This window comes from Bidens hawaiensis, unplaced genomic scaffold (assembly GCF_021521415.1).
Source record: "Bidens hawaiensis isolate Kalapana, Puna unplaced genomic scaffold, B.hawaiensis_p1.1 tig00041216_1, whole genome shotgun sequence".
NCBI lineage: Eukaryota > Viridiplantae > Streptophyta > Magnoliopsida > Asterales > Asteraceae > Bidens > Bidens hawaiensis.
This window is the reverse complement of record NW_027505707.1, coordinates 2,365-16,894: the sequence shown is the minus strand read 5'-3', so window position 1 is coordinate 16,894 and position 14,530 is coordinate 2,365. Positions and strand designations below refer to the sequence as shown.

General features: G+C 37.5%; 4 pseudogenes across 2 annotated transcripts; 2 read left to right on the top strand and 2 right to left on the bottom strand.

Annotated features, from left to right (window-relative positions):
* Window positions 1-394: 394 nt before the first annotated feature.
* LOC143614858 (17.3 kDa class I heat shock protein-like) lies at window positions 395-998 on the bottom strand (annotated as a pseudogene).
* A 1,252-nt stretch (window positions 999-2,250) lies between these two features.
* On the top strand, window positions 2,251-4,150 carry LOC143614873 (UDP-glycosyltransferase 76H1-like; annotated as a pseudogene). The gene is made up of 2 exons (XR_013150366.1): window positions 2,251-2,713; window positions 3,294-4,150. The product of XR_013150366.1 is annotated as a UDP-glycosyltransferase 76H1-like (transcript).
* A 3,091-nt stretch (window positions 4,151-7,241) lies between these two features.
* LOC143614856 (17.3 kDa class I heat shock protein-like) lies at window positions 7,242-7,814 on the bottom strand (annotated as a pseudogene).
* Window positions 7,815-12,420: 4,606 nt separating this feature from the next.
* On the top strand, window positions 12,421-14,298 carry LOC143614868 (UDP-glycosyltransferase 76H1-like; annotated as a pseudogene). Its single transcript, XR_013150364.1, has 2 exons — window positions 12,421-12,894; window positions 13,383-14,298. The product of XR_013150364.1 is annotated as a UDP-glycosyltransferase 76H1-like (transcript).
* The last annotated feature ends 232 nt before the right edge of the window (window positions 14,299-14,530 follow it).

Below are 14,530 nucleotides of genomic sequence, written 5' to 3'. Positions count from 1 at the left end.
TTTGTGCTACTAACTTGTAGATTAGATAATGGTATGATTTTGCTTTCAATGTGTTACAGATGACAATAAACAGAGCCTCAACTCATGAGGAGAACAGGGAAAATAGTATTCAAAATAACAAATGCACATTCAACAAAAGTTAAGTATATCAAATTGAGCCGACGGAAAATCTATAAATCTAGCCGTTAATATATACCCGAACACCAAAACTTAATGACCTGTTAAAAATATCAGAAGACGTTCCATTGATGTATATTTATAATTTTTCATCTACTGAATCGGATTTAAAAGCACTCTTTATTAATTCATCAAAGTTACATAGAGATTACAACACTTATAATAGACATTTCATGATTTCATCAATCACATTATGAATCAACACAAACACTTCATAAAACTTTTCTTAACCAGAGATCTCAATAGACTTGACATCGGGCTTCTTGACTTCTTCTTTAGGCACCGTAACCGTAAGCACCCCGTTTTCCATGGCCGCCTTCACCTGATCCACTTTAGCATTCTCGGGTAACCTGAACCTCCTTGTGAACTTCCCGCTGCTTCGTTCAACCCGATGCCATTTATCGTTCTTATCTTCCTTCACCACTTTCCTCTCGCCCGTTATTTGTAATACGTTTCCGTCTTCGACCTCCACCTTCACTTCCTCTTTCTTGGTCCCTGGAAGATCCGCCTTGAACACGTGAGCTTCGGGTGTTTCCTTCCAACCCACACGGGCGTTCACCAATGCAGATGTTTCCCTTGACGCATCAGACGGTTTCGTAATCTGGAAGTGGCTGAGCGGGTCCCAAATGTTCGAGGGAAAGCGGGTCGAAGACGCTGCTTCGTCGGCCTCGAACAAGCTAGGGATGATCGACATTATGTAATGTTTATTACAGGATTACAGAAAATGTTGGGTACTTGATTGTGTATTTAGCTGATTAGTTGTTGCTTTGCTGGTTTTATTAATAAATATCTAGGAACGATTTATATAGATTTGGATTGGATATTCGGGAACTTTCATGATCAGTCTTTTAAGAATAAAGTGCATGGTCGCTAGAATAATCATGAAGAAGCATCTTCATTCTTCTATATATATTTGACAAGGTATATTATCTGCAGACACATTATATCAAACACAACTACTACAATGTAGAATGGGCTAGGCCCGTTGGCCCGTTTTCTACTTTCTTTTGTTCCTTGGCTTTAAGAAATGCAAAATTATAAATATGACAATTTCGGGTGGCGGGTTTTTACCGGAACAGAAAATGTGTTTGAGTTACACAATGATGTCTTCAATCGCAGACGTATGTGACACCTTTTGTTATTGTGTTATCCGAGGTAGTCAAGCTTTATTTGTTGATCGTTAAGAAAAAAACTTACGATGGAGTGATTTTAAATGATAGCTACTACGCATTTAAAAACAATGGATCTAACCTTGGTATTCTCTAACCAATCAGCAAAAAATAATTTTGAATGATTTTTGAACAAAGTTGATATTTTTATCTTTATGAGAAAATTTGGCAAACACCTATTATGGTTTTAAACATTTTGCTGCGTCACAATCATATCGAGACCTAAGAGAAAATTATCAAAATAGCCATGTTTACCAGGAACATGAACTAAATGACATTGATTTTTTAGAATTATTGATGAATCAGAGTTTTGCACAAATAAAAATCCATGGGCTGCACAAATAAAAAACCGTTTTGTAGTAGCAAATTTAATCTACCACTTCTTATAGTAGTAGGCGACACGGTTATACAAATAAAAAGCCTACCGAACGAGACACCAATGCTAAAAGAAAGTTCGGTTGGCCACAGGGTTGAGAAAGAACCCTCTTGACCCCTTATAAATTTGCCGATGCTTATCTTCTTGAGTGAACTTGAGCATATCATCAATCATGTGAAGGTATACATGAGAAACATGAGACTTGTATTATAATAGATAAAAGTCAAAACAAATGTCAATTAAAGTGTCACCACACCAAGTCACCAACTATCCAATATTCAACTTCTCTTGAGTATATCATCAATCATGTGAAAGTCTACATATTAATCACACATTAACATTTTAATATCTTCTTGAGAAACACGAGACTTGTATGAAATAGATAAAAATCAAAAGAAATATCAAAGAAAGTGGTATTACACCAAGTCACCAACTATCAACATTATAAATATTTGCAAGAGTAACATGTGAAGTTGCCATTTTCAAATAAGAACAAAGACATTATCTTATGACGTTTGATACACAACGATGACCGAGAACAGTGATAGACGTTGGCAAATAGTGATGGTAGCAAGCCCGTTACAAGGCCACATGACGCCCATGCTCCAACTCGGCACCTACCTTCATTCCAAAGGGTTCTCAATAACCATTGCTCACCCGGAGTTCAATTCACCGGACTCTTCCAACCATCCTGATTTCATATTCCTCCCTTTGCCCGACAACTTATCGGGCCCAGGCAGCTTTACTAGCTTCCTCGGGTTCTTGCAAGCCCTGAACAATAGCTGCAACCCTCATCTAAGGGAACATATTGTTCAGATCATGAAAGAGGAATAAGTGGTTATAATATATGATTACCTCATGGTGTATGGAGGATCATTGGCCATTGATCTCGGTCTACCATCCATCATCATGTATAGCAGCAGCACGGCTTTCTTTCCGGCGTATAAAATCATCCCTCAGCTCCACCAAGAAGGCCGATTTCCTGTGCATGGTAATTTCTAACTTCCAAATGCACATATGCAAACACTTTAAATATTCATGGCTATGTGATCATTTATCAGTTATTAATGAACCATGTTTTAAGAATCATTGCGGTTATTGCTTAACTATTATAAAAAGGTTTAAAATCCAATTACTCTGTTAATCAAAAGTTCAAAGAATGTAAATTTTATCTAAAAAAAAAAATGTATTGTTTCTGAAACAAATGTAAGTAAATTAACAAGCTCAGCTGAGCCCCTGATTCATTGAGCGAGTCTTAATTGACTCATTTCGGGCTATATAGAGCTTGCGCTAGAGCACATTTATTTAACAAACTTCAATGTTGTTTTGAGCTCAAGCTGAGGCACAGTTAAAGTAAAATTTGCCGAGTATAGCTTAAATATTTTACGTCATAACTCCTAAGATGGATTGTTATTTAGTCAATTTATATCCCAATCTACTAAATTATATTGACATTCAGATTTAATCTCATATTTTGAATATATGAGACAAGTATGAAATTTTGATGTGTTTCATTATGTATGCATTCATCCCACTGCATTCTTAACAGCCCATTTAAACTTTTATTGAAGATTCTTTACTGGATGAAATAGTACCAGAGCTCAAACCCTTCAGATACAAAGATCTACCCTTTACTGACCTCCCGACACAAGACGCGATTGAATCAGCCCAAATGATCACCCCCGACACACCACCTTCCGCCATCATTTGGAACACCCTTGAATTTCTTGAACCATCGGAACTGACCCAAGTCCGCCAACAATACCAAGTTCCCATTTTCACCATCGGCCCGTTGCACAAAGCATCCCCAACCTGTTCCACTAGCTTTCTAGAAGAAGACACTAGTTGCATCACATGGCTAGATAAACAAAAACCCAAATCAGTTATTTATGTGAGCTTAGGTAGCGTAGTTAACATGGATGAAAAGGTTGCAACTGAGATGGCACGGGGTCTAGTCAACAGTAACCAGCCGTTTCTATGGGTGGTTCGACCAGGTTCGGTTCAAGGGTTCAACTGGATCGAGTTTTTGGAAGGGGGTTTGGTGGCTGAGATGAAGGTAAGTGGCTTGATAATGAATTGGGCACCTCAGAAGGAGGTGTTGGCGCATAATGCGGTTGGAGGATTTTGGAGCCATTGTGATTGGAATTCCATTTTGGAAAGTGTTTATGAAGGGGTTCCAATGTTGTGCCAACCGTTTATCGTTGACCAGTTTGTGAATGCTAGGTATTTGAGTTACGTGTGGAAGATTGGTATAGAAATTGTGGTGGACAAAGTGGAGATTGAATCTGCAATCAGAAGACTTTTGGTGGATAAAGAAATGAGGCAGAGAGCTATGAAAATTCAAGAAAATGTTAAATCTTCTGTTAGTCGCAGTGGTTCTTCACACAACTCCTTGAATGATTTGGTAGACTTTATTTTTTCATTATAAATTTGTAATTTGAGTAACGTGTGTGAAACTTGTATTTGAGTATAAAAGTTTAAAATTTTTCCTAATAGTCCTTGATGTTTCAATTTCTCTGCAATCAAGTCCACCTTATGAACGTCGTTGTATTATGTTAAATGGAGAGGCATTTTGGTCATTTAACATTAGTTTCAAGATGTTATAGTAGCATGTACAATTGGCATAGCATGTAGTGGGCCCACTAGTTAAATAACCCGACTATCCCCTTCATCTCCTCTTCCTCAGCCTCCCTCTTCTCCTCCGAGACGCCTCCCACCCATCTCCAACGATGACCACCATCGTTTCATTCACAAAATCTCTTTGATATGTAAGGTATTGTATCCACGAGAAACATATGGTCAATATTATAGAACCTGATTGATTAATAAAATTAAGATTAAATAATATTTAATGTGGACGGTCGATGTAACATTATAACTTATAAGAACATAATTTGTAAATGGTTAATAATTGAGTTTTTTTTTTTACCAATATAGGGTGGTGGAGAAAAATATTTACCAAAATGTGGGATTTTAAAACTACTTACCAAAATAGGCTTTTTGTTTTTCTTTTTAATTTTTTTAACATCTTTTTACCTTTTCTTCTCGCTAATCAACACATAGTCACACTCACACCCCACCCCAACCCCCTTCACAATCCCGTAACGGTTAACTTTTTAAGTTTTTCGATCATCAACGATTAATCCGAAAATCCTGAAATGGGTTAAAATTCCTCATGAACCATCTGGCAACATCTGAACCACACACAACAGGTTCTGCACCACCATCTGAGTCACACAATTTCGTGATTTCCGACAGATCCAGTATGCCCAAGGCCCCAACACAATTTGCCTTTTCCGTCGATTTCCATTTGCATCAGTAGCACAAAGTCTACACAACCGAAGCTACAATAAACACAAATTTCTTGTAGACTTCGGTTTTGAGTGGGGAGAGAGAGAGAGAGAAAGAGGGGTACATTATTTTGGCCTAAAGTTGCAGGTTTGCCCGGCGATGAAGTCGTTTTCTGGCATGGGGAGGGAATGATTCGGACACCTTGGGTGCGACGGTGGTAACCGGCTAGGAAGGCAAGGTTGCAAGGCAAGGTATGGTGATGATTTTCTTTAAAGGCCCAAGAATGTGACATAGTGAAATGTTTAATAATGTCACTAGTGTGCCTAATTTTCTCACAAAGATAAAAATTAATATATACGGATAGGTCGAAGAATACCAAGGTTTTTTGTTTTTGTTTTTTTAGAACGGCGACTTTTTTGTATTTAGGCTATCGCACTCTTCAAATTTGGAGAGTCCCGATCCCCACTGTAGCCAGACTATGTTGTCTTAACCGGACCACATTGGCTTCAGAGTTTGGCTTGGGTGTTCCCTCGGGAAACCATACCGCCGACTGCTACTTGACAATCGTTGTGCCACCACAAGAGCAGAACTTTCTGGCGTAACACACGGTGGGACGAAAACCCGGGTGGGCTCAAGGTTCGAACTGTCAACCTTTGCACAAGGTCTAGCTCAAATGATTAATTGCCAATATCCACCCAAATGTGACACAAGTGAGATTCGAACTTAAGTCTCCACTTAAAGAATACCAAGGTTAGATCCTTTTGTTCTAAATAAGCTGTTTTAGTTACCATTTAAAAATACTTAGTGAGTCTTATAAGTGGTTTAGACCTTAATTGTATATATGCATAGTCAATCGCATAGAGCCTTAGATGACCACATCTGTGGTTAAGTATTAAAAAAACAGTTTAAGAAGCAGTTTACCGTTAGAATGCCGTATAAGTTACCATATTCATCAAGTTTGCCATTTGGGTTTAGAAAGAATGGTGAACTTATGATGGCGTTAACTAATGACGATGAAGATTCAGATGCACTTGTAGCTTATGAACCCTTGTCAAAACACTTTAATGGCCTAGGGATTGAAGGGCGACGTCATTTGTTTTTTGTGAGCTCGTACACAGAATCTTTAATTCTGCTTGACCAGGTACTTTACCTCTTGATATTTCAACTTCATTGGAACTAGCTATGTAAACGGAACTGATCAATGTTAGTTTAAGCTTTACTACTCTAATGTTAGTTTTTCATTTTTGGAACACGTTGTTACGGACTGAAAATTTGTATGGTAACCATTTAATCATCTTTGTTTTCCTAAACCTTTCGATACAAACTAACCATTTTAAAAGAAGAAAGATTGATTCAATCCGGAAAAAAACTAAGATGTCAATTGTGTTGTGTTGCCGGATCTTGGGGAAACCGAACACGACACATATATTTGTTTGTGTCATAAACGTCAACGCTAACCTATACACACTTCAATTCTTGTAACTCGAATACGGCCCATATAATCTAAACTGGTCAAACTAGTTGACATTTAACAAATTTAGTGTAAGAGTATGGTAACTCGGTATAAATTTGAAATGAAACAGAAAGTTAAATATGATCCTAGAATAAATAGACATAAAGTGTAAAAGTTTTATTTAGTTAAAAAAATTAAAATGAAATGAAAAACGTAGAAATTGTTGATGTTATTATGATATACAATAACAAGCTCAAGGATTGGGGTCAGGACTTCAAAGTTCAAGCAATCCATATATATTATGGTGTCTTAAAAGTTAACTAAGTATATGATCAGCTAAATAGCTGCATAATTGACATGCAGTATGTTGACTTCAAGAAGTCAAAAGAATTGGAATGAAAAGTGAAGGAAACAAAGATCCTTTGAAAAATTGGTAGGAAAGTATTTGTAAATCCTTTATGAGGTTTTGTTGAATTAGATAAACTGTGTGAAATAATTGCAAGATGTCTATTATGTATAGTGAATTATGCTCTTTACAAAAGTGGTATTAAAATGGCTTAATTAATATTATTTATTGTTTTCTTTGACTTGATCTCTATTTATATTTGTACCATTACTTTTTTTAGTTAATATACTTTTCAAAGTGTTTCTGAAGGTGCATTCACCCATGAGCTGATTATAATGAATCTGATTTGGAAGCTAAAAAAGCATTTTATTCATCATCAAAGTTACATTATTGTATTTTCATCATGCACTTAACACATAACACATCACACTCAAAAAAACCGTATTAAAGGACTTGATATGAGCAAATTCATAAAACTTTTCTTAACCGTCCGTCGATTTCAATAGACTTGACATCGGGCTTCTTGACTTGTTCTTTAGGCACTGTAACCGTAAGCACCCCGTTTTCCATGGCCGCCTTCACCTGATCCATTTTAGCATTCTCGGGCAGCCTGAACCTCCTTGTAAACTTCCCGCTGCTTCGTTCAACCCGATGCCATTTATCTTCCTTCTCCACCTTCCTCTCACCCGTTATCTGTAAAATGTTTCCGTCTTCGACCTCCACCTTCACTTCCTCTTTCTTGATCCCTGGAAGATCCGCCTTCAACACGTGGGCTTCGGGTGTTTCCTTCCAATCCACACGGGCGTTCACCAATGCAGAGGTTTCCCTTGACGCATCAGACGGTTTCGTAATGGGGAAGTCGCTGAGCGGGTCCCAAATGTCGAGGGTCGAAGACGCTGCTTCGTCGGCCTCCGAACAAGCTAGGGATGATCGACATTATGTAGTAGAATTAGTTACTAAATTTGGTTACTTGATTGTAAGGTATATATTTAGTCGAGTCGATTGTTGTGTTGGTGAGTTTGATTGATTGATTGATATGGATTCAAGGAGTTGGAATGGTTTATATAGATTTGGATAGGATGGATCTTCACGAACTTTCATGATGAATCTTTAATATTAATAATAAAAGCAGTCATAGGTCACTGGAATTATGAAGAAGTGTCTTGATGCTTCTAGGGCCCCTACTATGACCGAAGTTTCAACTCCAGGCCCATTTGATTGCAGTGTGATTTTTATGTATATTGGGTCTGGGCTTCCGCCCTTTTACCCACTATATAGAAACCTATAAAAAATTAATTAGATTATTAAATGTTCGTACTAGGGATGAGCATTTTTGATACTGAATCGGTACCAAATTTTTAGATTTCCATATCCGTACGGTATCGTTGTTTCCTGAATTTTACACGAAATACCAGTACTATACCGGTACCAAACCGAAGTGCTCGGTACCGGTCCCAAATATTTCAAATTTAGGGATCGGTACCGGTATCAATCCCAAACTCATCCCTGGTCCGTACCCGTGTAATATCCGTGTGTTTGGTTTGCTCACAAGGTGTTCAACAATATACTAGCATGAGTGACGTAGTTTTTAGTTGCTTGATATAACATGAGTAAATTGTTGTGAGCTTCTAGATTCTTTTTACTTGTGTTTTGGTACTTAACCGATCCAATTCAATCTCTTCCTTATAAATAGAGGATTTGAATTTTTAAGTGGGCATGAACCTTATTTGAAGTTTGAAGGTTTGGGTTTATTGTATATGAGTTTGATGAGCTCGGTAGATCGAGTATTTTATGTAAAAAGTTAGGATAAAAGATTACATAATTTAAGTGTTATTGTTATATACACAATTGAATATATTGTTTTTGTTCTATATTTGTAGGTTTATATCATAAGAACACAAAGCAAATTTGGGTTAAATGAGTCAGACCGGCCCATCAGTGCATTATATTTAAGTTTTCTCAAATTTAATGTGTTTGTTTACATACTAGAGCGTCGTTAATGCCTCTGTGAGATTGGGCGTGGCCCTACTACCTGGCTGTGAAGCATGGTGAACACTACACCGCGCTTGCGTGAGAGGGGTGTGAGACTTTTTAGTTTTTACTAAAAAATGGTCAGACTCGCTACATCTTTTGTAACATCCCGAAATTTCTAAAGTAATATTTATTATATTATTTTGTCGAGTGAAATAAACGAGTTAGTGGAACGATAATAATAATAGCAAAATATGAAGACTTAGTAGGATAATTAGATGGGATTAGATATGGACCAAAAGAAAATATGGGTCTTCGGTCCATGGGCTTAAGGGAGTATAAATACCCCCTTAAACCCCAATCCTTTCCATTCCATCCATTTATCCATCCTAATCTCTACACACTCCAAAACACACACAACCCGAACCAAGATCCAAAGGCGAGGACCCGAGCTCGTTGGTGCTAGATCGTCGTGACGAACCAAAGCAACAAGACCAGCTCGTGTTCGTAGTTCGACTCATTTACGGTACGTTTATATCGAGAACATGTTCGTTTAGGTTTGGATTAGTATAGAAATGATAGATCGGTGTTTGTATGGTAAAAACGAATCCTACAAAGCTAAACTTACTGAAAATGGTTAAGATTGGATGGGTTAATCGATTGATAAAAGAACATGTACGTTTAGGTTTTGGATTGTTGTAACGTTTCATGAAAGTTTTTATATTCCGCGAAAGTTTTAATGAACTCTGATTTGTAAGAACTGTGTTTATGAGTAAATCCTACGCTAAAGTAAGGCTACCGGGTTCGGGGCCTTACATCTTTACACCCATTCATTGAGTGTGAACACAACCTTTTCTTAGAGGGGCTTAGCTAACGACACTTTTACTCAAACTCACAAACCATTACAAATTTTGTTACATGTCAAGATTCTGGAGTTTTGTTTTGCTTTTATACCGAAGTTTTTTATTCAAACGGTACAGTTTCTACGCTTTTAAAGTGTAAAAACTAAAAAGTAAGTGAAAGTATTAAAAGGGAGAAAATTCTGATAGAAAATGGTCGGTGTGAAAAAGGCAATACATCATATGTAAGTGTCACCCTGGATAAATAAATGTGTAATTGGAGGTGTGATGTGCAAAAGGGCAAACACGCTTCATGTAAGTGCGGGCCATCTTGGCTTAAAGAGCTTTCAAATGTTACATTAAAAAACATAAACATATGTTATGATAGAGGTGAAATGTGAGATTTTTTGTGGGGTGAAATGGAGATAAATGAGTGGTTATTATAGAGGTAGGGTAGCGAAAAACTCCAAATACCCATGAAGTAATATTCATGGGTCATCCAGGACTTCCTCGGAGGTCATCCGCGGATCACCTTCATCACCCGCAAGAAACAAGAAGGACACGCATCATGAAAATATAGGTTGCTATAAGGGTAATATATTACCCGCGTATGCGGAAGGTTTCCAAACACGGAATGATGAGAGGCTGACATCAGCAACGCAGTTGTAACTAACTTCCTTCTAGAAAGATAATTCAAATACTCTTTCGTGAAAAGCACGTGACAAGGCAGTCAATCAGAAAAGGACAGCTGGACAGGTTGTTATAACCGTACACATGGTTAAGCTGTCATCCCCTATCAAATGCAGACACGTGTCCATTCAGTTACAAAGAATATCTTCTAGAAGATGACAATTGTAGCAATAATATTTATTTAACCACCGGCTATAAATACCCATTTTATCATCATAAGGTATTTATTCACACTTCACATATTACATCAATCACTTAAGTCCTTTCTCTTTATACAAGAACTGTATTTATTCTCACGCGGGATGGTGGTTACGGAAAGACCCCGCTCTTGGACTTCCCGTAGTGAGCTCACGGTATTCTGTTTTGCAAGTCATCGTCTTCAGATCTGTTTAGATTCATACTCATGTTAACGTATTTCCGTTACATAAGCCATACCCGGTGGAATCATCGGTCTAACCTAATCGGGTTTAGATCTGTACCTCTTCATTGGCGTCATCCGTATTTTTGCTAGAACTTTAAATTTTTCGATCGTTTGGTTAACGTGAGTCAATCCCAACAATTTCCGATTGAAACTCTGGTAGTTACGAGGCGAAATGCTAGACCAGTTGTACCTACTCCAAGCGATGGTGGACAGGTGACTGCTGAGACTCGTCGAGTTCGTCATATTCCAGATCTGGAATTAATCCTTTGACGAGATCTCTTCGTCCAAATCCCAGATCTGAAAGGATCCAAACACTTGAAGAATGATTGCAGTTGCAGCAAGAGAGAGTTGTGGCTGAATATGAAACGTATGTTGCGGGAAGAGAGGATTCACGCAAGGACTTTAACGTATGAAGATGATCCTCCTTTGTCTCCATCTCCTCCGTCAACAATTCGTAGGAGTCAAATTCATGATAGCTTGAGGACCACAGTACATTCAAAGGAAGATAGTAGTTGTGACAGAGGTCGTCCGGTTACACGGAGTATTTCCCTTTTACACGAGGTTGAAAAGGAACCCTCTTGACCCCTTATAAATCCGTTGAGGCGTCGTCGATACTTATTTTCTTGAGGGAACTTGAGCATATCATCAGTCATGTGCAAGTATACACATTAATCTATAAATTTATCATTTTAATATCTTTTTAAATACATGAGACTTGTATTATAATAGTTAAATATCAAAACAAATGTCACCTAAAAGTGTCACCAACTATCCAATATTCAACTTCTCTTGAGTATATCATGTGAAAGTCTACATATTAATCTACACATTAACATTAATTTTAATACCTTGTTGAAAAACACGAGAGTTGTATTAAATAGATAAAAATCAAAAAGAAATGTCAAAGAAAGTGGTACTACAGTACCACACCAAGTCAGGAACTATCCAATATTCAACTATTCATATTTGGTACAAGATGTGCTGCATGTGGTACAACAACTTTATACAGCTTATAATTCAGCCAGGGATTATCGATTCTGAAACGTTCTTCTTTGGCTTGCTTATCGATTCTTTTCAGCCATGGCCTCAACCGTACACAGGAGGTATGTAATTTGTTTTCTATTTTTCTCCCAGATATGTTAATTTCATCGATTATTTAGTGTTTTGATCTTTGTAGCCAATGGCAAGTCCGAGTATTTAATGATATTATTATATTCTCTTCTTTTCTTTTCTTTATCATTACCAATGGTACAAAGGGAAGTTAGCACTTCATAACTATTCACTATACTTGGATGGTTTGTTTCGTTTTGTAACCTACAGTGATTCATGTGAAGAAGTTATTTGTGTTAGGAGTTCTTTGATCATAATGATATTAGTTGTTTGCTCTTTAACAATAAATTATTGAATATAAATAAATAATAATTCATGGTCTTACATTAATATTGTTGTTTATGTTTAACTGTCAAAGCGTCTTTATCTTTTACCCAATTTCACTGATCGTTTTCACCAGTTTTACTGGAAGAGTTATGCTATCTGACCCGACCCTGTATGACCAGTAAGTAAAGCCACCCGATTGTTACATAAAAGATGTGAACATTTTGCACAATTATTGAATGACTCATGAAGAGGTTGTGATGAGTGAACATTATTTGAGTTGCCATTTTCTAATAAGAACAAAGACATTATCTTACGACGTTTGATACAACCAACGATGTCCGAGAACTGCGGTAGACGTTGGCGAATAGTGATGGTAGCAAGCCCGTTACAAGGCCACATGACGCCCATGCTCCAACTCGGCACCTACCTTCATTCCAAAGGGTGGTTCTCAATAACTTCAATTCACCAGACTCCTCAAATCATCCTGATTTCTTATTCCTCCCTTTGCCCGACAACTTATCGGGCCCAGGCAGCTTTACCAGCTTCCTCGGGTTCTTGCAAGCTCTGAACAATAACTGCAAACCTCATCTAAGGGAACATCTTGTTCAGATCATGACAGAGGAATCAGTGGTTATAATATATGATAGCCTCATGGTGTTTGGAGGATCATTGGCCGTTGATCTCGGTCTACCTTCCATCATCATGAACAGCAGCAGCGCGGCTTTCTTTCCAGCATATAAAATCATCCCTCAGCTCCACCAAGAAGGCAGATTTCCGGTGCATGGTAATTTTTCTACCCAAAATGCACATATACAAACACTTTAAATATTCATGGCTATGTGAATATGTGATCATTAATCATTTTATTTACGAACCATGATTTAAGAATCATACCAGTTATTGCTTAAATTTTATAAAAGGTTTAAATTCCAATTACTCTGTTAATCAAAAGTTCAAATCACAAGACAAGCTTGCTATATAGAGCACCGAGCACGTTTATTTAATAAACTTCAATATTGTTGTTTCGTGCTCAAGCTGAGGCTTGTTTAAACTAAAATTCGACGAGTATAGCTTAAATTTTTACGTTATAAGATGTTTTCTTATTTAGTCCGAATTTTTAGCTCAATCTATCAAATTATATTGACATTTAGATTTAACCACATAATTTGAATAAATGACACATGCTGACATGCATAAAATTTTGATGTGTTTCATTATGTATGCAATCATCCCACTGCAACCTCTAACAATCCATTTGAACTTTAATTGAAGATTCTTTACTGGATGAAATAGTACCAGAGCTCAAGCCATTTAGATACAAAGATCTACCCTTTATTGACCTCCCGACACAAGACGCGATTGAATCAGCCAAAATGATCACCCCCGACACACCACCTTCCACCTTCATTTGGAACACCCTTGAATTTCTTGAACCATCGGCGCTGACCCAAGTCCGCCAACAATACCAAGTTCCCATTTTTACCATCGGCCCGTTGCACAAAACAGCCCCAGCCCGTTCCACTAGCTTTCTAGAAGAAGACACTAGTTGCATCACATGGCTAGATAAACAAAAACCCAAATCAGTTATTTATGTTAGCTTAGGAAGCATGACTAACTTGGATAAAAACGTTGCAACTGAGATGGCATGGGGTCTGGTTAATAGTAACCAGCCGTTCCTATGGGTGGTTCGACCAGGTTCGGTTCATGGGTACGAATGGTTTGAGTTTTTGCAAGAGGGTTTGGTTGATAAGATTAAGGTGAGAGGGTTGATAGTGAAATGGGCACCTCAGAAGGAGGTTTTGGCGCATAATGCGGTTGGAGGATTTTGGAGCCATTGTGGTTGGAACTCGACTTTGGAGAGTGTTTCTGAAGGGGTTCCAATGCTGTGTCAGCCATTTAGTGTAGACCAGTTGATGAATGCTAGGTATTTGAGTCATTTTTGGAAGATTGGTATTGAAATTATTGTGGAGAAAACAGAAATTGAAGATGCAATTAGAAGACTTTTGGTGGATAAAGAAATGAAGCAGAGAGCTATAGAGGTTCAAAAGAATGTTGAACATGCATTAAACCATGGTGGTTCTTCACACAATGCATTGAAGGATTTGGAAGAGTTTATTTTGTCATTATAAATTTGAAATTTGTAACAAGCATTTTTATTCATCTTTAAGTTCCAAAAGTATACCCCTTATGGTAGACATTTCATTGAACACATTGTGCACGATATGATAATAATATGTGATGATTCATTATTAATACTATTAGACTTGACATCAGCTTCATCACACTCTTCTTTAGGCTCAATAACTAGAAGCACAGTCCCATTTAATTAACAGGGGTGTCAATTGTGTTGGTTTTCAAGCAGATAGTTTGCTAGTTGGCCGGTTGAAATGCGCAACCCGAACTCAACCCAAATCATTATT